We start from the raw sequence: 24,491 nt of genomic DNA on the forward strand, positions 1-24,491 counted from the left end.
GTCTAGATGACCATTTTAGAAAACATACTTCCACTTTGAGTTTAACCATAATTTTTGGATATAGTTTCATGTTAATAATAAAAATCATTTTCCCAGAATAACAACTTTTAAATCAAAGTTTATCATAGTTTTTAATTAACTAACCCAAAACAGCCCGCGGTGTTACTACGACGGCGTAAATCCGGTTTTACGGTGTTTTTCGTGTTTCCAGGTTTTAAATCATTAAGTTAGCATATCATATAGATATAGAACATGTGTTTAGTTGATTTTAAAAGTCAAGTTAGAAGGATTTACTTTTATTTGCCAACAAGTTTAGAATTAACTAAACTATGTTCTAGTGATTACAAGTTTAAACCTTCGAATAAGATAGCTTTATATGTATGAATCGAATGATGTTATGAACATCATTACTACCTCAAGTTCCTTGGATAAACCTATTGGAAATGAGAAAAATAGATCTAGCTTCAAAGGATCCTTGGATGGCTTGAAAGTTCTTGAAGCAGAATCATGACACGAAAACAATTTCAAGTAAGATTTCCACTCGAAATAAGATTGTTATAGTTATAGAAATTGAATTAAAGTTTGAATATGATTATTACCTTGTATTAGAAAGATAACCTACTGTAAGTAACAAAGGTTTCTTGATCTTGGATGATTACTTGGAATGGATTTAGAAAACTTGGAAGTAAACTTGCAATCTTGGAAGTATTCTTGATTTTATGAAACTAGAACTTTTGGAATTTATGAAGAACACTTAGAACTTGAAGATAGAACTTGAGAGAGATCAATTAGATGAAGAAAATTGAAGAATGAAAGTATTTGTAGGTGTTTTTGGTCGTTGGTGTATGGATTAGATATAAAGGATATGTAATTTTGTTTTCATGTAAATAAGTCATGAATGATTACTCATATTTTTGTAATTTTATGAGATATTTCATGCTAGTTGCCAAATGATGGTTCCCACATGTGTTAGGTGACTCACATGGGCTGCTAAGAGCTGATCATTGGAGTGTATATACCAATAGTACATACATCTAAAAGCTGTGTATTGTACGAGTACGAATACGGGTGCATACGAGTAGAATTGTTGATGAAACTGAACGAGGATGTAATTGTAAGCATTTTTGTTAAGTAGAAGTATTTTGATAAGTGTCTTGAAGTCTTTCAAAAGTGTATGAATACATATTAAAACACTACATGTATATACATTTTAACTGAGTCGTTAAGTCATCGTTAGTCGTTACATGTAAATGTTGTTTTGAAACCTTTAGGTTAACGATCTTGTTGAATGTTGTTAACCCATTGTTTATTATAACAAATGAGATGTTAAATTGTTATATTATCATGATATTATGATATATAATATATCTTAGTATGATATATATACAGTTAAATGTCGTTACAACGATAATCGTTACATATATGTCTCGTTTCGAAATCATTAAGTTAGTAGTCTTATTTTTACATATGTATTTCATTGTTAATACACTTAATAATATATTTACTTATCATTTAACATAATTAACCAAGTGTATCAAAATCTTAATATGATTCATATGTACCTAGTAAGACGTTGTTATAACGATAATCGTTATATATATCGTTTTCGAGTTTCTTAAATTAATAGTCTCATTTTTATGCATATAACTCATTGTTAAGATACCTAATGAGATACATACTTATAATAAAATCATGTTAACTATATATATAACCATATATACGTCATCGTGTAGTTTTTACAAGTTTTAACGTTCGTGAATCACCGGTCAACTTGGGTGGTCAATTGTCTATATGAAACATATTTCAATTAATCAAGTCTTAACAAGTTTGATTGCTTAACATGTTGGAAACACTTAATCATGTAAATAACAATTTCATTTAATATATATATAAACATGGAAAAGTTCGGGTCACTACAACTATGAAAGCAGACATCGCGCAATATATGGAAAAGTGTCATATTTGCACCCAAGTAAAAGCAGAACACCAGAAACCGTATGGGTTTTTGGGTCAATTAGCGATTCCAGAGTGGAAATGGGAACATATCACCATGGATTTTGTGACAATACTACCCAGAACCCAGAAAGGAAATGACATGATTTGGGTAATAGTGGACCGTTTAACTAAAAGTGCGCATTTTCTAGCTACTAGTGAAACAGCTTCGTTAACCAAATTAGCTCAGTTGTACCTAAATGAAATAGTATCACGGCATGGTATACCGTTGTTTATTCTGTCAGCTAGAGATTCCCGATTTGTGTCTAGTTTCTGGAATAGTCTACAAGAAAATTTGGGTACTTGTGTCAACCTTAGTACAGCCTATCATCCTCGGACTGACGGTCAAAGTGAGCGAACTATTTAGACTTTAGAGGATATGTTAAAAGCTTGTGTGTTAGAATATGGTAGATCGTGGGATTATCATCTGCCATTGATCGAATTTGCTTACAACAACTCCTATCATTCGAGTATAGGCATGCCGCCTTATGAAATGTTGTATGGTAGAAAGTTTCAAACTCTATCATGTTGGTTAGAGGCAGGTGAGAAACAGTTTACGGGTCCAGAAATTGTGCATCAGACTGCAGAAAAAGTGGTTATCGCACGTGAAAAGCTGAAAGCTACTAGAGATCGACAAAAGATGTATGCAGATCCTCGTCGATGACCAATGACGTTTACTGTGGATGAATGTGTGTATTTAAAAGTGTCACTGTGGAAGGGTGTAATTCAATTCGGTAAACGAGGAAAACTAGCTCCGAGATACATTGGTCCTTTTAGAATTCGGCAAGTGCTAAACGATCAAACCGTAGTGTTAGATCTTCCCCCAGAGTTAGCAGGTATTCATGACACATTTAACATCTGCAATATTCGTAAGTGTAAAGTAGATGATGAAAGTCAGATTCTTCCTCTATAAGATCTAAAAGTAGATTCTAGTAAGAAATTGGTGGAAGAACCAGTGAGAATCGTCGACAGAAAAGTGACTAAGTTGCGCAAGAAAGAGATTTCAATGGTGCTTGTAGAATGGAAGCATAGTTTAGGCACCAATCTGACATGGGAGACTGAGGAGTTGATGACTTCTAGATACCCTCATTTGTTTGACCTTGACCAGATTTCGAGGACAGAATCTCCTTTAAGGGGGTAGATTTGTAACATCCTAGCTTTGGGCCTAGTAGGTAATGACCTATTTACCCTTCTGTGTTATTAAAGTGATTTTAATAATTATGTGTTTTATAATTATTGTGTATGGGATAATGTGCGTTTTGTGACAAGGGTCACAGAACATATTTTCTTTTATGAATCGGACTTAAAATGAATAAGTTATTAAAGATTTTGGGTTTCATATAATTGGTAAATACCCGTGTGTTAGACGGGAGAGCTTACCTTTATGTGAAGGAACCTAAATTAAATATATAAGCCTGTACATTTCATTCTTTCCTCTTTTACCAACTAAACAACCCTAATCAAACCCTAAAACACTCTCTTCTCTTTAAATCCTTAAAATCAACAAGTGCAAATTGAAGATTAAGTTTTGGTGTGCCTAATCCTTTGAGATTTCATAATCAAAACAAGGTAAGTATATTCAATTTTGATGAATTCAAATGGGTTTTAAATGGGTTTGGGTGAATTGGATTTTAAGTGTTTGATTTGCTATGCATGTGTTAATGATTATGTTTTAGACTTTGAAACATGTTAGACTTATGCTCTAAGATCTAATAGTGCTGTGAATTGAGCTAAAATTGATTTGATATGGTGATTTAAAGTTAGGGTTTATGTTAGTGTAAATTGGGTATTTTGATACTTTGATCCTAAACCTTGTGTATAAATGTTAGATTTTGATGTTTATGGTTAGGAAAAGTGTTTATACATGTTATGTATGTTTCCTTATGCTCAAATTTGATCAAAACAAGTGAAAATCGAGTTTTTGGGCATGAATTCAGCTTCATCAGCGAGCTGATGAAGAAGATGCAGATGCTCGAAAACCTCTAGTGTCCGAAAACAGTGCTTAAAAAATAGAAGTAGTGCTCGAAAACAGTGTGTGCTCGAAAACCTGTTACTGCTCGAAAACTATATTGTGCTCGAGAACTCTGCTCGAAAACATAGTGTGCTCGAAAAATATATATTGCTTAATTAGTGACTATATGTGACAAGTATAGTGATCCGTGCCATGCTTAATTAGACTGTGTAATGAGTCTGTGACCAGTACAGTGACTATATGTGATTATGTGCGCACCCAATGAACATCGAGGTGTTTTGTGCGACGTAAGAGGTCAATGCTATTTACCTTGTGTATTTAGGGTGATAGTATTGGGTCCAAGTGTTACTGATTAGTGGTATAGTGTGAATGACGAGTGCGTCACGTCTGGAAGACTATACCAGTGATTCAGTAGCGTGGACTATCAGTATATTCCAGCTTGATCAGCTATGGGTTGCCGGTCCTCTGGTGTATGGCTTTAAGTGATTAGTGACCAGTGCCTACAAGCTGTGCTTGATGCTTGTAGTGATGTCCACCTAGATATTGCCATTCACTTAGCGTTATGCTAATTCCCCCACAGTGTTTTGCACTGCAGGTGTGTATTAGCAGCTTTTGGTGGGTTTTTGATATGGCCAAAATGGACGGTTTTATTTGTACAGTGTCGTTAGGTCGCAACACGTCAGAATCAACCACCAAGAGGGGGTACTGTTTTAAATTTATATTTAGCGGGGCCTAAATTGTACTACTCCTTAGTATGAGTAAGGGAAGTATGACCTAGAGTCGTATTTTTGAGATATCAGTAGAATCGAACCTATATTTAAGCCTAAGATAGTTATGGAGGAGTAGTGGTTACTTAATTTTTGGGATTTTCTAATTTATAAGACAGATAAAGTAAATGTGATAAAATTCGTAATTCAGATAAGGTTAAAGTAAGTGCATACTATGATTTCATCAGTTACTCTGCTGAGATTATGGAATGTTGGCTCATGAATAGGCAGAGGCCTTGTATTCATTACACTGGTCCTAAACGCCCCTGTCATAAGACATGTCACTGGGTACTGCGCTAGGCTTGAAGATTCTGAATAGACAGCAACGTCCCTTACCCCCAACACCATGCATACACGTTCAGATGGCTCATCCAATTGAACGACTCGGTTGGGTGACGTATTAACATTACACAAAGGTCTAAACTTTCTTAAGCACAATAGAATACATGGTTTACCATATCCGAGAGACGTTATGTGTTTCAATGCTTTCGTTAACGATTGGTTTTAAAAGATAGTTAGGCCCTTAAAAAGAGTTCAACCATAAAGAACACCATGGCCAAGTCAAGCTGACTTTTATGAACACGTTCAGTTATCCTAACAGTCCAATCCTTTATGTGTCTAAACAAACATTTCCTTAATTAACTAAGAATCCCTCAAGCAGGGTGCAATGCTTGAGACCGCGTTATGGTGCAGTGTACTAATCAAAACTGACCGGGTTCCATGGCCTTACTTAGCAGAGGTACAACTTACAACAACCGCTGTGCTTCAGCGTGCACGTACGAAGTTTATATGCTTTGTGACTACACAAGCATGGTCTGGGACCGACAATGTACTAAGGGTCTAGTCAGATGTTTCACTACGAAAGAGTCCTCAGTCGGAATCCAAAGCTCGATAGACTTACTACAACCGGTGTGCCTCAGTCGATCTCACGTTGTATCTGATAGCCTTCTCTTACCAAGGGGTGACACAGATAGTGTACTCTGAATTGGGGTTCGCGACTTCTGATAATGCTAAAAACGAACATATATTTCATAGCATTATTCCTCAAGAAAGACAAGCTTTTAGTTGCATTTGTTCTATTTAAAAGTGATATTCGTTTAAATAATAAAAGGTGAAGACAAAAGACAGATTCGACGAATTGAAGACGCAAAGGTCCAAAAAGCTCAAAAGTACAAAATACAATCAAAGAGGTTCCAATTATTGATAAGAAACGTCTCAAAATTACAAGAGTACAAGATTCAAAACGCAAACTACAAGATATTAAATTGTACGCAAGGACGTTCGAAAATCCGGAACCAGGACCAGAGTCAACTCTCAACGCTCGACGCAACGGACTAAAAATTACAAGTCAATTATGCACATGAATATAATATAATATATAAATAATTCTTAAAAATTATATATATATTATATTAATATTTAAAATCGTCGGCAAGAAAGAAGCCAAAGCTGGTGAGCTGGAATTTCAAACTCCGCGACTCGCGGAGTTTGAAGGCAAAAAATGCCGCGAGTCGCGGAGCTTCCCTGGACTCAAATCCCTATAAAAGCAAACGAATTCTGATCATTTTTATCATAATATATCTATCTCTCTCTCAATATATACGTAGTATATATTTATATTTATATTTTAATTTTAATTTTAATTTTAATTCTAATAATAAGGGTATGTTAGCGAATGTTGTAAGGGTGTAAGTCGAAATTCTGTCCGTGTAACGCTACGCTATTTTTAATCATTGTAAGTTATGTTCAACCTTTTATATTAATGTCTCGTAGCTAAGTTATTATTATACTTATTTAATCCGAAGTAATCATGATGTTGGGCTAATTATTAAAATTGGGTAATTGGGCTTTGTACCGTAATTGGGGTTTGGACAAAAGAACGACACTTGTGGAAATTAGACTATGGGCTATTAATGGGCTTTATATTTGTTTAACTAAATGATAGTTTGTTAATGTTAATATAAAGATTTACAATTGAACGTCCCTATAAATAACCATATACACTCGATCGGACACGATGGGCGGGGTATTTATATGTACGAATAATCGTTCATTTAACCGGACACGGGAATGGATTAATAGCCACTAGAATTATTAAAACAGTGGTGAAATTATGTACAAGGACACTTGGCATAATTGTTAACAAAGTATTAAAACCTTGGGTTACACTCAGTCGACATCCTGGTGTAATTATTAAACAAAGTATTAAAATCTTGTTACAGTTTAAGTCCCCAATTAGTTGGAATATTTGACTTAGGGTATAAGGATAATTTGACGAGGACACTCGCACTTTATATTTATGACTGATGGACTGTTATGGACAAAAACCAGACGGACATATTAAATAATCCAGGACAAAGGACAATTAACCCATGGGCATAAAACTAAAATCAACACGTCAAATATCATGATTACGAAAGTTTAAATAAGCATAATTATTTTATTTCATATTTAATTTCCTTTATTTTATATTTAATTGCACTTCTAATTATCGCACTTTTATTTGTTGTTATTATATTTAATTGCACTTTTAATTATCGTACTTTTTAATTATCGCAAGTTTATTTTATCGCACTTTTATTATTCGCAATTTCATTATCGTTATTTACTTTACGCTTTAAATTAAGTCTTTTATTTATTTAATATTTTACATTTGGTTTTAACTGCGACTAAAGTTTTAAAATCGACAAACCGGTCATTAAACGGTAAAAACCCCCCTTTATAATAATAATATTACTTATATATATATTTGTATTTTTATAAAATTAAACTAATATAGCGTTAAGCTTTGATTAAAAGATTTTCCCTGTGGAACGAACCGGACTTACTAAAAACTACACTACTGTACGATTAGGTACACTGCCTATAAGTGTTGTAGCAAGGTTTAAGTATATCCATTCAATAAATAAATAAATATCTTGTGTAAAATTGTATCGTATTTAATAGTATTTCCTAGCAAAATTTAATAGTATTTTATACCCCTTAGCTTTAACTATCAAGTATTTTTGGCGCCGCTGCCGGGGAACAATCTAGCTTAAAAGCCGGAAGCGCAACGCTAATAAATATATAAAAAAAATTTTATTTTTAGTTTACTTTTATAAAAATACGCTTTTGTAAAAATAAGTTTTAAATATTCAAAAACATAAAAAGAAAAACAAAAATATAAATATTTTTCAGACTTTGTTAAATATTTAAGTTTTATAAAGTTTCTTTATTTTTATTTTATATAAAGTTTATTTAAGTTTTAAATATTTTGTTTTTATTTAAAACATAATAAAAAATAAATAAAATATATATATATATATATATATAAATAAATAAAAAATCCGAAACCTGTCAAACGAAGCTACCTTATCTGAAATTTGGAATCCCGCGACTCGCGGAGTTTTCCAGCTTCGGGAACCGCAACTCGCGGAGCAGCCCTGACACAGGTGACCAGAAACCCTAACTGCATCATTACGGTGTAATTATTATTATTATTATTTTAATTAAAACCCTAATTAGTTTTTTAGTTTTTAATTACTTAATTTAAGTTATTATTATTTTGTATATTTAGTTTAATTAATTTAAATAAATTATAAAATTTACACTTTTATAAAATAAATAATATAAAAATAATATTTTTATAAAAATTGTACTTTTTACAACTTTTAGTATATTTTTATATTTTATCCCTTTTTATTTGTTTTAGCGTAATATTTGTGTTTTTCGCTAGTTTTTATTTTTAAAGTTAATTTTTTGCCATAGTTATTTTTACTTCTAGATTTTTAGGCCTTGCCGTAAAATCCCTTAAGTGCTTTTTCTTTAGACTAAGATCTAGGTGCTTTAGAATTTTGCGACGCCTTTTTAAGTTTTAGTACCTTTTTAAGTTATTTCCATTTGGGATATAGTTTTACTTGTAAGCTTTAATATTTTTCGACGCCTTTTACCTATGTATCAATTATCATTCCAATTAGTAATCTCAATTTGCAATTATAATTTTAAGTTAGTGATAGTAATAAGGTTGGGTTAGTCGAGTGTTTTTAAGTTCTATAAGTCATTTCTTTTTATTTCTTATTTTTCGACGCCTTTTATTTTTCAACCCTTTTCTTTTTCTTTTTTCGACGCGCTCTTTTTCTTTCATATTTCTCGCTATTCTAGGTTTTAGGACATAGATTTTTATTCTACTTCTTATCTAAATTTCTTAAAATTACGTAAATTTATTTTAAGTGGTTAAATTGATAGACATCAAAATTTTCTGGTTCGTAGTAATAGTTGGATTTGTACGTGGACCGGGTTATTGGAGCCAAACAGTCCTCAATTATATTGAGACCAAACGAATCCTGCCCCTCTGCTGCATCTTTGGGCTATTCGAAACGTGGGCAAAATCAGAAAAGTCTATTGATTGGATAACTTATATAATTTTTCTTTCCTTTTAAAAACTAATAGGATATTCAGTGAATGCACCGAGCAAGACGTTCACCACCTTTTGTACGTTCACCACCTGTAACTAGATCAAGACATCTAGCAAATATTACCGCCGTTGATTTTCCTTTAGAATCGTCATCCAGTCGACCAAGTACTCCAGTTCAAATTTCCGATAATCCATTTTTTGAACCCGACCTCACAATTGATAATCCGGAGAATATTCAGGGACGATTCATAGATCCTGAACCATTAAATTTTCTCCGGAACCACCAATCATTCAAACAGAGATTGTTGAGGAACGAACCATTAAATCAGAATCCTCTAGTGATTCCGATTCAACAAATTCAATTATGGAGAATCTAGAACCTTTAAGTATGGAAGACCGAATGAGAGCTAAACGCACTGGCCAAGGTCACGCAATTACTCATCCAGACATTAATGCGCCAGATTATGAAATCAAAGGACAAATTCTACATATGGTGACTAATCAATGCCAATTTAGTGTTGCGTCGAAGGAAGATCCAAATGAACATCTTCGTACCTTTAATAGGATCTGCACACTATTTAAAATAAGAGAAGTGGAGGATGAACAGATATATCTCATGTTATTTCCCTGGACTTTAAAGGGAAAAGCCAAAGATTGGTTGGAATCGTTACCTGAAGGGGCGATTGATACATGGGACGTTTTAGTTGAAAAATTTCTTAAACAATTCTTTCCGGCATCTAAAGCCGTAAGACTTCAAGGAGAAATTGTTACGTTCACACAGAAGCTAAATGAAACTCTATATGAGGCGTGGACAAGATTTGGAAAGTTATTAAGAGGATGTCCGCAACATGGTTTAGATACCTGTCAAATAGTACAAATATTCTACCAAGGATGCGACATCACTACAAGGAAAGACATAGATATTGCAGCTGGTGGTTCCATTATGAAGAAAACCGAAACTGATGCTTACAAAATTATTGATAACACTGCTTCCCACTCACATGAGTGGCACCAAGAAAAAGATATCGTTAGATCATCTAAAGCAGCTAGAGCCGATTCTAGTCATGACTTAGATTCCATTTCCGCAAAGATAGATGCTGTCGAGAGACGAATGGAAAAGATGACTAAAGATATCCACTCAATACGAATTAGTTGTGAGCAGTGTGGAGGACCACATTTGACAAAAGATTGTCTCAGTATTGAATTAACAATGGAACAAAGAGAGAATGTTTCATATCTAAACCAAAGGCCTGGAAATAATTATCAGAATAATTATCAACCGCCAAGACCGATTTACAATCAAAATCAGAATTATAATCGAAATATTCCATACAACAACCAACAAAGTCCTAGCAATCAACAAGTATCCAATAATACTTACAACCAGCAAAGACCTAATTTTCAAAACAAACCATCCACAAACCGATGATAAAAAGCCGAATTTAGAAGATATGATGACGAAGCTAGTTGAAACTCAAACGCAGTTTTTCACATCTCAAAAACAAACTAATGAACAAAATGCTCAAGCATTTAGAAATCAACAAGCTTCTATTCAAAACTTGGAACAAGAAGTAAGTAACCTAGCAAGGTTAATAGGTGAAAGAAAACCGAGAAGTTTACCTAGTGATACAAATGCTAACCCCCGGAATGAAACAGCTAAAGCTATTACCACAAGAAGTGGTACAACACTTAAACCATCTGAAATACCTGTAACTTCTGATGAAGCTATTCCTACTCTACAAGAACCGCAACCTGATCAAGACAAGGAAAAAGAACTGGTAGTTGAAAAGGTTAATGAAGATAACACAGTTTAGGCTAAACCTTATGTTAAACCATACCAACCACCACTTCCTTACCCGAGTAAAATGAAAAAAGAGAAACTTGAAGCTGAGCAATCCAAATTCTTGGATATGTTTAAACAGATAAATGTCAATCTTTCTTTCATTGATGTGATTTCAGGAATGCCTAGATATGCTAAATTTCTGAAAGATCTAATCTCGAATAGAAAGAAAATGGAAGAACTCTCGGCTGTTACTATGAATGCTAATTGTTCAGCAGTGCTGTTGAATAAGATACCAGAAAAACTATCTGATCCAGGAAGTTTCACAATTCCATGTTTTCTGGGTAGTCTTAGTTCAATAGAAGCATTGGCAGACTTAGGTGCTAGTATAAATTTAATGCCGTATTCACTATACGCTAAACTAGACCTTGGAGAATTGAAACCAACAAGAATAAGCATACAACTAGCCGATCGATCAATAAAATATCCTAGAGGGATAATGGAGAACATGCTAGTTAAAGTTGGTACTTTAGTATTTCCAGTAGATTTTGTTATTCTGGACATGGAAGAAGATTCTCAAGTTCCTCTCATATTAGGAAGACCATTCTTAAACACGGCTAAAGCAATGATAGACGTGTTCGGTAAGAAATTGACCCTAAGTATAGAGGATGAGAGTGTTACCTTTTCAGTTGATAGAGCAATGCAACAACCATAATCTGCAGATGATACATGTTATTATATTCAAACTATAGATTCACATGCAGAATTGTTAGAAGAATTTCTAGAATTACAAGGAACATGAGAATGTTCTTTAGGAGAAGGAACTGAACCAATTGATGAAGTTGAAATGTTAGCTACACTTATAGCTAATGGATATGAACCAACAACAGAAGAAATTCAAATGCTAAAAGAAGAAGACAGATATCGATATAAATCATCGATAGAAGAACCACCGACATTAGAGTTAAAGCCACTTCCAAACCATTTGGAATACGCTTATTTACATGGTGAATCTGAATTACCTGTAATAATATCGTCTTCTCTTACTAAAAATGAGAAATCTCAACTCATTTCTGTGTTGAAAGCTCATAAACCAGCCATTGCATGGAAGATTCATGATATTAAAGGAATAAGTCCTTCGTATTGCACACATAAAATCCTTATGGAAGAAGGTCATAAAACGTATGTGCAACGCCAATGAAGACTAAATCCGAATATGCAAGATGTAGTTAAAAAAGAAATTATTAAACTGCTAGACGCAGGTCTAATTTATCCAATTTCTGATAGTCCATGGGTAAGCCCAGTTCAATGCGTGCCTAAGAAGGGTGGCATGACTGTCATTACAAATGAGAAAAATGAGCTTATTCCTACTAGGACTGTAATAGGATGGCGTGTGTGTATTGATTATAGAAAATTAAATGACGCCACCAGAAAAGATCACTTTCCTTTACCTTTTATTGATCAAATGTTGGAAAGATTAGCCGGAAATAGTTATTATTGTTTTCTTGATGGATTTTCCGGATATTTTCAAATTCCAATAGCACCCGAAGATCAAGAGAAAACCACGTTCACGTGCCCTTATGATACTTTTGCTTACAAACGCATGCCATTTGGACTTTGCAACGCCCCTGCAACCTTTCAATGGTGCATGATGTCGATTTTTCACGACATGATAGAAGAATGCATGGAAGTTTTCATGGATGACTTTTCAGTCTTCGGTGATACATTTGAATCATGTCTAGCTAATCTTGAACGAATGCTTATTAGATGCGAACAATCAAATCTAGTACTTAATTGGGAGAAATGTCATTTCATGGTTAAAGAAGGCATCGTTCTTGGTCATAAAATTTCAAAGGAAGGAATTGAAGTGGATAGAGCTAAAGTAGATGTAATTGCTAAACTTCCACATCCCACCAATGTTAGAGGAGTTAGGAGTTTTCTAGGGCATGCCAGTTTTTACCGACGTTTCATAAAAGATTTTTCTAAAATTGCCACTCCTATGAATAAACTCCTAGAAAAGGATGCTCCATTCATCTTTTCAGATGAATGTATCAAATCTTTTAATATTCTTAAAGAGAAACTTACTAATGCGCCGATCATGATAACACCAAATTGGAATCTACCGTTTGAACTAATGTGCGATGCAAGTGATTTTGCAATGGGAGCCGTTTTAGGACAAAGGATTGAAAAACGATTTCAACCTATATATTATGCTAGTAAAACGTTACAAGGAGCACAAACAAATTATACAACTACTGAAAAAGAACTCCTTGCTATTGCTTTTGACAAATTTCGTTCATATCTCGTTCTAGCAAAAACGGTGGTCTATACCGACCATTCTTCTCTTAGATACCTATTTTCGAAACAAGATGCTAAACCAAGATTAATCCGTTGGATCTTTGATAATGCTAAAAACGAACATATATTTCATAGCATTATTCCTCAAGAAAGACAAGCTTTTAGTTGCAATGGTTCTATTTACAAGTGATATTCGTTTAAATAATAAAAGGTGAAGACAGAAGACAGATTCGACGATTTGAAGACGCAAACGACCAAAAAGCTCAAAAGAACAAAAGACAATCAAAAAGGTTCCAATTATTGATAAGAAACGTCTCGAAATCACAAGAGTACAAGATTCAAAACACAAAGTACAAGATATTAAATTGTACGCGAGGACGTTCGAAAATCCGGAACCGGGACCAGAGTCAACTCTTAACGCTCGACGCAACGGACTAAAAATTACAAGTTAACTATGTATATAAATATAATATAATATATAATTAATTATATTAATTATATATATATTATATATATATATTAAAAACCGTCGGCAGCAGGAAACTCCAAGGGTGTGAGCTGTAAATATCTCTCCGCGACTCGCGGAGTTTTAAGGGCATTTTGCCGCGAGTCGCGGAGCCCCAATTTTCAACCCTGGCTATAAAGCAACCCGAATTCTGATCAAAATCAACATCTTTTTCTCTTCCTCTTCATACGTAAATATATTTATATTTATAATTTATATTTTAATTTTAATTATAATTCTAATAATAAGGGTATGTTAGCGAATGTTGTAAGGGTGTAAGTCGAAATTCTGTCCGTGTAACGCTACGCTATTTTTAATCATTGTAAGTTATGTTCAACCTTTTTACATTAATGTCTCGTAGCTAAGTTATTATTATGCTTATTTAAAACGAAGTAATCATGATGTTGGGCTAATTACTAAAATTGGGTAATTGGGCTTTGTACCATAATTGGGGTTTGGATAAAAGAACGACACTTGTGGAAACTAGGCTATGGGCTATTAATGGGCTTTATATTTGTTTAACTAAATGAAAGTTTGTTAATGTTAATATAAAGATTTACAATTGGGCGTCCCTATAAATTACCATATACACTCGATCGGACACGATGGGCGGGGTATTTATATGTACGAATAATCGTTCATTTAACCGGACACGAGAATGGATTAATAGCCACTAGAATAATTAAAACAGGGGTGAAATTACATTCAAGGGTAATTGGTGTAATTGTTAACAAAGTAGTAAAACCTTGGTTTACACGCAGTCGATAACCTGGTGTATTCATTAAACAAAGTATTAAAACCTTGTTACAATTCGAATCCCCAATTAGTTGGAATATTTATCTTCGGGTATAATAATAATTTGACAAGGACACTTGCAATTTATATTTATGACTGATGGACTGTTATGGACAAAAACCAGACGGACATATTGAATAATCCAGGACAAAGGACAATTAACCCAAGGGCATAAAACTAAAATCAACACGTCAAACATCATGATTACGGAAGTTTAAATAAGCATAATTCTTTTATTTCATATTTAATTTCCTTTATTTTATATTTAATTGCACTTCTAATTATCGCACTTTTATTTATTGTTATTTTATTTTATCGCACTTTTAATTATCGTACTTTTTAATTATCGCAATTTTATTATTCGCAATTTCATTATCGTTATTTACTTTACGCTTTAATTTAAGTCTTGTATTTATTTTATATTTTACATTAGGTTTTAACTGCGACTAAAGTTTTAAAATCGACAAACCGGTCATTAAACGGTAAAAACCCCCCTTTATAATAATAATATTACTTATATATATATTTGTATTTTTATAAAAGTAAATTAATATAGCGTTGAGCTTTGTTTAAAGATTTCCCTGTGGAACGAACCGGACTTACTAAAAACTACACTACTGTACGATTAGGTACACTGCCTATAAGTGTTGTAGCAAGGTTTAAGTATATCCATTCTATAAATAAATAAATATCTTGTGTAAAATTGTATCGTATTTAATAGTATTTTCCTAGTAAAATATAAGCTATTTTATATACACCTCGTTCGACATCAATCTTACTCTTACAAGAATTCGATATTGAAATCCGAGATAAAAGAGGAGCGGAAAATCTCGCCGCTGATCATCTTTCTCGTCTTGAAAATCCTGAATTAGAAGTTCTAAATGAATCGGCCATACAAGACAACTTTCCTGATGAATATCTGATGTCGTGCGAGGTGTACGTGAAATACTATATATTTTTGATACGAAAAGCGATACAGATTACACAAGTTTTAATTATTTATTTACAAATGGAATATACCTAAACCTTGCTACAACACTATAGACAGTGTACCTAATCGTAGAGTAGTATAGTTTTTAGTAAGTCCGGTTCGTTCCACAGGGAGCTGGCTTATTTTACACTATATTTTTAAACAATTATATTTGTATAAAATATATTATATATATTAATAATATATAAAAGGGGGTTTACCGTTTAATGACCGGTTTGTCGATTTTATTTTTTAAGCGAAGCGTAAAGTAAATGATGATATTTAACTAACAATATAAAATAAATAACAATAATTAAAATGACAATAAATAAAAGTACGAGGAAAAATGAAATAAAATATATTATGCTTATTTAAGCTTCCGTAACCATGATGTTTGACGTTTTGATTATTTATTACCCTGGGTTAATTGTCCTTTGTTCTGGATTATTTGATAAGTCCATCTGGTTTTTGTCCATAACGGTCCATCAGTCATAAATATAAAGTGCGAGTGTCCTCGTCAAATTATCCTTATGTCCGAAGTCAAATATTCCAACTAACTGGGGACTTAAACCGTAACAAGATTTTAATACTTTGTTTAATAATTACTCCAGGATATCGACTGCGTGTAACCCAAGGTTTTAATACATTGTTATCAATTATGCCAAGTGTCCTTGTACATAATTTCACTCCTGTTTTAATAATTCTAGTGACTATTAATCCATTCCCGTGTCCGGTTAAATGAACGATTATTCGTACATATAAATACCCCGCCCATCGTGTCCGATCGAGTGTATATGGTTATTTATAGGGACGTCCAATTGTAAATCTTTATATTAAAATTAACAAACTATCATTTAGTTAAACAAATATAAAGCCCATTAATAGCCCATAGTCTAATTTCCACAAGTGTCGTTCTTTTGTCCAAACCCCAATTATGGTACAAAGCCCAATTACCACGTCTTTAATTTTTAGCACAACCTCATGATTACTTCGGCTCAAATAAGCATAATAATAACTTAAGCACGAGACATTAATTTAAAAAGGAGAACATAGCTTACATTGATTATTTATCGCGTAGTGGTACACGAACAGAGCTCCGACTTTAAAACCCATAAAAATAACTTTTACATAACCCAAACTAATCTAATATAACACTAATCTATACTATATATATATATATATATATATATATATATATATATATATATATATATATATATATATATATATTTATATTATACTACGGAGTATTATTATTATTATGTTATTTTTACTCGCAGAATTCGTGACCTTTTATAGGCATTTTGATTTCTGACAGCTCCGCGAGTCGTGGAGTTTTTGGCCTTCAAACTCCGCGAGTCGTGGAGTTTGAAAAACCAGCTCACAAACTTTTGGCTCCTAGCTTGTCGAAATAATAAATATATAAATATAAAATATAAATAATTAATATAATTATTTATATATTATATTATATTTTTGTGCATAGTAGACTTGTAATTTTTGGTCCATTGCGTCAGGCGTTGATAGTTGGCTCGGGTACCGGTTCCGGATTTTCGAACGTCCTTTCGTATAATTTAATATCTTGTACTTTGCGTTCTGAAACTTGTACTCTTGTAATTTTTAGACGTTTCTTATCAATAATTTGAACCACTTGGATTGTATCTTGTACATTTGAGCTTTTTGGACGTTTGTGTCTTCAAATCTTCATTTTCGCCTTTTGTCTTCGCAATTATTTACTTAAACAATTACAATGAAAATATAATACAATTACATATGAAAACCTATTATTTAGGAGGGATATTGCTATGAAATATATGTTCCTTTTTAGCCTTATCAAACATCCCCACACTTGAGCGTTGCTTGTCCTCAAGCAATACAGAACTTGAAATAAAAACATACATGAATCACTTTTTTATTCATCACACTTTGTACATCAGTGATTTTGATATGGTGGTATAAACAATGATAGTAACGATAGAACCATGGTTAAAGGTGGGTGTGTCATCCACAGTTGCCTCGGGTTTAGGTCAACGACACTTGCAATCAAATAGCCGATTTACTTTCGGTTTCCAAAGCAAAGTGCACATTTGAAAGGCGGTTTACAGTCCCACATGACTATGAAAATGTAGATCCTTAAGGAAATTGGATCTTTATGAAAACATTTGATCTTTTGAAAATTCAAGCTAGATTTTACCCTAGACAAGTTTTCCGGAATAACCCTTCACCGGTGTTTGCAAAATATTTTTGTGGGTTGTGTGGGTTTCAGATTTGAAAATTTTAGCTCAACACTTGTGGTTTTGTGTTACCCACTTGCTAACCTTGTATTAGGAAAGCAACACGTCCAGTTCACTTGTCCCGTATATTACCTTTCGATAAACTACCATCCGGTTGTAAAGGAAAGCGATGAACAAGAAACTGTTAAGGCAATGTCTAATGACATGCATTTGATTATTGGTCTAAAACGTGTTGGATGCTATTACTATCCTTTGTAGGAGCAATAGTAAAGATCATCCTATGATTTTTCGGTCTGGCACAAGGTCCTGTCTTCGACCATGCTATGCAACCACCGTTCTTACGGTTGACACCCGATTTGGTTCAGGTGACCTAATGAATTCCAGGTGAATTCCTAGGATTTTACGTTCAATGGTAATGAACGCATTGAAAATGGGTTTTCAGAAAACAAATCGGTTTGTATTTTTGATCAAAATATTTTCTCGTTCAAGCTCAAGTTTAGATATCATCGAATTCCATGAGTTTGTAATTCTCAATCTTTAAGGTCAATCTCAAGGATTGAGTAATATCAGTCTTAAAAGCTGATTTTTGATCTTTAAGGAGATTATCCTTTCTGGGGATCTGATTCATTAGTCTTATCCAGCTAATTTGCACGGCATCCTAACCATTTTACAAGACAGATCCTCTCATGGTTAGGATAAGTCTGACCACTTGGTGACCCTGTTTGATGCTGAGGTCCGTGGATATCATGCTGATTTTAGAGATGACTTTTCTAGATTTTTCGCCAACCTACAGCTGGTCTGGACGACAACTTCTTGACCTAAATCAAGAAGCGCGTGTCTTTTTCGGAAGACTTTACTTCCTTTTAATGATGGAATTGATTCATCGTGTAGATCCATCTCTTCTTTCAAAAGTATTACAGTAAATCGGGTAAAACTGATTAAAATCGTCCAAAACAAAAGTATCTGCAATAACTTTACAGAAACATGTGATATATAGTTTTTGATTGAATAACATGGTACATTCTTCCCACACTTAGTTTCTTTCTTTGCCTTTTTATTCTCCTTTATTCCATTTTAAATGAATTCAATCATTTTAGGGTGTTTCTCAATTTATGTCCTTTCCGAGGTAACGATAATTTCGGTATTAACACCTAGTTTTCACCGTTCATAAATATATATAAACATGATTTTAAATTCATTTAGTTGAAAATTTTTAAAATTTTCACAAAATTTGGCAAATACACCAAGTATAAACCCGAGAGAATTTATAACCCTTCCCCACACTTGAGATCATGCAATGCCCTCATTTGCATGAAATCAGACTTTAATTATAAATTCATGAGGGTGATAAGTGTAGAAAAGTGATTGAAAATACCCAGTTTGTAATTACAAAGCTCGTCGAATGATAGATGGCGCGCCTCATCGTTCATTCCTTCTTGTTTTATCACACATGTTTTTTCTTCAAAAACGGTTGCTTTTCTGAACTGTTTACTAATATTTGAAAAAGCGTCTTTTACCCTAATCAGGCATTTTTATTAACGAGTTATGCACTAACCTGAACCCCTAATTTAACGTTAAGTGGGGTTAAACTTCCCCACACTTAGCTGACGACATGTGAAGTCGGTAGAATAAGTTCCAAGAATTAAAATAGTGAGCCAGTTATTTACATCTCGGGTGGTATATATTATATCAATGGGTTTAAAGTTTAGACCCACCAGATCGTCACTACTTAATTTTTTTTTAAGTGTAGCTTTTAGTAAATGGATATGTCTCTTTTCTGGTTCTTGGTCAAATGGATCGATATACACCGACATACATATTATAGGGTGGACAATTTCTAACGTTTCCTTTCGTTCATTCTCGAGATCAAAGTTTTCACCTCTATTACCCAATTGGGTGAAATCCGAGGTGTCATTATCTATTACAGCTCGTAGTTCATCTTCAGTAGATGACTTGTCTATTGAGAATATTGGGTTGGAAGGTTGTGGCTGGATTGAAGCAAATTCTTCTTCATTAACGGTCCTTATCGGTTCTACCACTTTGGTCTCGGGGGTAAAATTTTCAACGTTATCATTTTCCCAAGAGTACCAATTTGTCACCCTTACTTCTTCTTTATCCATTGATGGATCGATGATTTCGTCGGTAGAGGCTAATGTGTCGATATGTTGTGAAATTGGTAAAACTGAATAAAAAGTATCATCGGTATAATTGGTGATTTCGGAGCTCTCGAATTCATCAAAATTCGATGATATGAGATTTTCTTGCACACGACTCCTCAGATCAACAGGTGTGTAGTCTGATAGAGTTTCAGCTTGCCGGTTTACAAACTCTCTCATTTGTTCATTTTAAGCATTGAGTTCTTCGAGTTTGATTTTCATTTTGTCTAATAAATTTTCAGACACGTAATTTTTCTCGTCTACTGGTTGTTGAGTTTGGAAATATTTTTGGGAATAATCCCAATTTGAATTGTATTCTTCATAATCGTTCCATTCAGGTTCCATGGGTGCATAATTTTCCATAGGAACGTAATAATAACATTCCCATGTTGAGCGATAATCTCCACAGATTTCACAACCAGTTATTGTTTCGTCATTCGTGATCCAAGATTGACCGAATGAATTGTCATCAACACTCGATTGAGAGTATTGATTTCGTATTTCATAAAGAGTTTCCAAAATATCTTCGAGACTTTTCATAATGCGCTTATTACCAAATTTTAATTATCCTATTAGTTATAAAAATAGAAAAACTTATATAAGTTGTCCAATTAATAGACTTTTCTGCTTTTGCCCACGTTTTGAATAGCCAATAGATGCAGCAGGGAGCCAGAACCCTTTAAATCGGAAGCTCACAACTCAGCCACTAACAAATCCAACTATTACTACGAAGCCGAAAATTTGGATGTCTATCAATTTAACCACTTAAAATAAATTTTCGTAATTTAAAGAAATTTTAGATAAGAAATAGAATAAAAATATATGTCCTAAAACTAGAATGTCGAGAAATAAGAAAGAAAAAGAGCGCGTCGAAAAACGTCGAAAAATAAAAATAAGAAAGAAAAACGTCAAAACTTAAAAGTCTAAAAATTATATCTAAAAAGTTGCGTCTAAAGGTCTAAAGGTAAATGAAATTTTATTCAGAAAACGGCAATTACTTAAAGGCACTAAAATCTATTTAAAACTAAAGCGAAAAACGGCGTCGCAAAATTCCAAAGCGCCTAAATCTTAATCTAAAGAAAAAGCACTTAAGGGATTTTACGGCAAAGCCTAAAAATCTAGAAAATAAAAATAAGCTACGGCAAAAACTATGTCTTAAAACTAGCTACGAACGAAAAATATACAAATATTACGCTAAAACAAATGAAAAGATACAAAATATAAAAATAAACTTAAAGTTATAAAAATTATTTATTTTTATAAAAATATTATTTTTATATTATTTATTTTATAAAAGTATTAATTTATATATATATTTAATAATACTAATTAATATTTAAAATACAAATTAACTTAAAAACTAAAACTAAATATTAATATTAAATATAAACCTAATTAAGTTTTAATAATAATAATTAAATTATACTCGTAATAAATGCCAAATTAGGGTTCTGGGTGCGTCTGTCAGGGTGGCTCCGGGAGTCGTGGAGTTTTAAGCCTGCAAACTCCGCGAGTAGTGGAGTTTGCATTTTCGGTTTTTTTTTTTTTAATTTTGTTTTGTTTTTCTAAAATGATATATAAATATATTTATACAAAAATAAATTAAAAATATAGCGTTTCGCCGATTCCTCGGCAGCGGCGCCAAAAACTTGATGTCGTGCGAGGTGTACGTGAAATACTATATATTTTTGATACGAAAAGCGATACAGATTACACAAGTTTTAATTATTTATTTACAAATGGGATATACCTAAACCTTGCTACAACACTATAGGCAGTGTACCTAATCGTAGAGTAGTATAGTTTTTAGTAAGTCCGGTTCGTTCCACAGGGAGCTGGCTTATTTTACACTATATTTTTAAACAATTATATTTGTACAAAATATATTATATATATTAATAATATATAAAAGGGGGTTTACCGTTTAATGACCGGTTTGTCGATTTTATTTTTTAAGCGAAGCGTAAAGTAAATGATGATATTTAACTAACAATATAAAATAAATAACAATAATTAAAATGACAATAAATAAAAGTACGAGGAAAAATGAAATAAAATATATTATGCTTATTTAAGCTTCCGTAACCATGATGTTTGACGTTTTGATTATTTATTACCCTGGGTTAATTGTCCTTTGTTCTGGATTATTTGATAAGTCCATCTGATTTTTGTCCATAACGGTCCATCAGTCATAAATGTAAAGTGCGAGTGTCCTCGTCAAATTATCCTTATGTCCAAAGTCAAATATTCCAACTAATTGGGGACTTAAACCGTAACAAGATTTTAATACTTTGTTTAATAATTACTCCAGGATATCGACTGCGTGTAACCCAAGGTTTTAATACATTGTTATCAATTATGCCAAGTGTCCTTGTACATAATTTCACCCCTGTTTTAATAATTCTAGTGACTATTAATCCATTCCCGTGTCTGGTTAAATGAACGATTATTCGTACATATAAATACCCCGCCCATCGTGTCCGATCGAGTGTATATGGTTATTTATAGGGACGTCCAATTGTAAATCTTTATATTAAAATTAACAAACTATCATTTAGTTAAACAAATATAAAGCCCATTAATAGCCCATAGTCTAATTTCCACAAGTGTCGTTCTTTTGTCCAAACCCCAATTATGGTACAAAGCCCAATTACCACGTCTTTAATTTTTAGCACAACATCATGATTACTTCGGCTCAAATAAGCATAATAATAACTTAAGCACGAGACATTAATTTAAAAAGGAGAACATAGCTTACATTGATTATTTATCGCGTAGTGGTACACGAACAGAGCTCCGACTTTAAAACCCGTAAAAATAACTTTTACATAACCCAAACTAATCTAATATAACACTAATCTATACTATATATATATATATATATATATATATATATATATATATATATATATATATATATATATATATATATATATATATATATATATATATATTATTTATTTATTTATTTATTTATTTATTTATTTATATTATACTACGGAGTATTATTATTATTATGTTATTTTTACTCGCAGAATTCGTGACCTTTTATAGGCATTTTGATTTCTGACAGCTCCGCGAGTCGTGGAGTTTTTGGCCTTCAAACTCCGCGAGTCGTGGAGTTTGAAAATCCAGCTCACAAACTTTTGGCTCCTAGCTTGTCGACATAATAAATATATAAATATAAAATATAAATAATTAATATAATTATTTATATATTATATTATATTTTTGTGCATAGTAGACTTGTAATTTTTGGTCCATTGCGTCAGGCGTTGATAGTTGGCTCGGGTACCGGTTCCGGATTTTCGAGCGTCCTTTCGTATAATTTAATATCTTGTACTTTACGTTCCAAAACTTGTACTCTTGTAATTTTTAGACGTTTCTTATCAATAATTTGAACCACTTGGATTGTATCTTGTACATTTGAGCTTTTTGGACGTTTGTGTCTTCAAATCTTCATTTTCGCCTTTTGTCTTCGCACTTATTTATTTAAACAATTACAATGAAAATATAATACAATTACATATGAAAACCTATTATTTAGGAGGGATATTGCTATGAAATATATGTTCCTTTTTAGCCTTATCAATATCTATTGAAGATAGATTATAATGAAATTCCATGGTTTGCAGACTATGCAAACTATTTAGTATGTGGATTCCTTGAAAAAGGATTATCGTACCAAAAACGAAAGAAATTCTTCAGTGATATAAAACACTATTTCTGAGAAGATCCACATCTGTTTAAAAGTTGTCTAGATGGAATAATACGCCGATGTGTATTCGGAGATGAAGCTAGTAAAATTTTAAACCATTCTCACACAGGACCAACAGGAGGGCATTATGGGCCTCAACTAACAGCAAGAAAAGTTTATGATGCTGGATTCCATTGGCCTACAATTTACAAAGACGCACACCTTCTTTGCAAATCCTGTGATGCTTGTCAAAGGGCCGGAAAAATAAGTCAACGTGATGAAATGCCACAAAATGTCATCCAAGTATGTGACGTATTTGACATTTGGGGTATTGACTTTATGGGTCCATTTCTAAAATCTCATAATAATCTCTATATTCTCGTAGCCATTGATTATGTATCTAAATGGGCGGAAGCACAAGCTCTCCCAACTAACGATGCACGAGTTGTAGTCAACTTTTTAAAACGTCTTTTTGCAAGGTTTGGAACACCGAAATCTTTAATAAGTGATCGGGGAACTCATTTCTGTAATAATCAACTTGAGAAAGTTCTTAAAAGATATGGAGTAACTCATAAAATCTCCACCGCATATCATCCACAAACAAGTGGACAAGTTGAAAATACCAACCGAGCTTTAAAACGTATTCTAGAGAAAACCGTAGGATCAAATCCGAAGGAATGGTCCATTAAATTGGAGGATGCACTCTGGGCTTTTAGAACAGCCTACAAAACTCCAATTGGAACCACACCTTTTAAACTCGTCTACGGAAAAGCATGTCATCTTCCAGTAGAAATTGAACACAAAGCATTTTGGGCTTTGAAGACATGTAATCTTGATTTACATGAAGCTGGACATCTACGATTAAGTCAACTAAACGAATTAGAAGAATTAAGACATGAAGTATACGAAAATTCGTTAATCTATAAAGAAAG

This window comes from Rutidosis leptorrhynchoides, chromosome 2, assembly GCF_046630445.1.
Source record: "Rutidosis leptorrhynchoides isolate AG116_Rl617_1_P2 chromosome 2, CSIRO_AGI_Rlap_v1, whole genome shotgun sequence".
Lineage (NCBI taxonomy): Eukaryota > Viridiplantae > Streptophyta > Magnoliopsida > Asterales > Asteraceae > Rutidosis > Rutidosis leptorrhynchoides.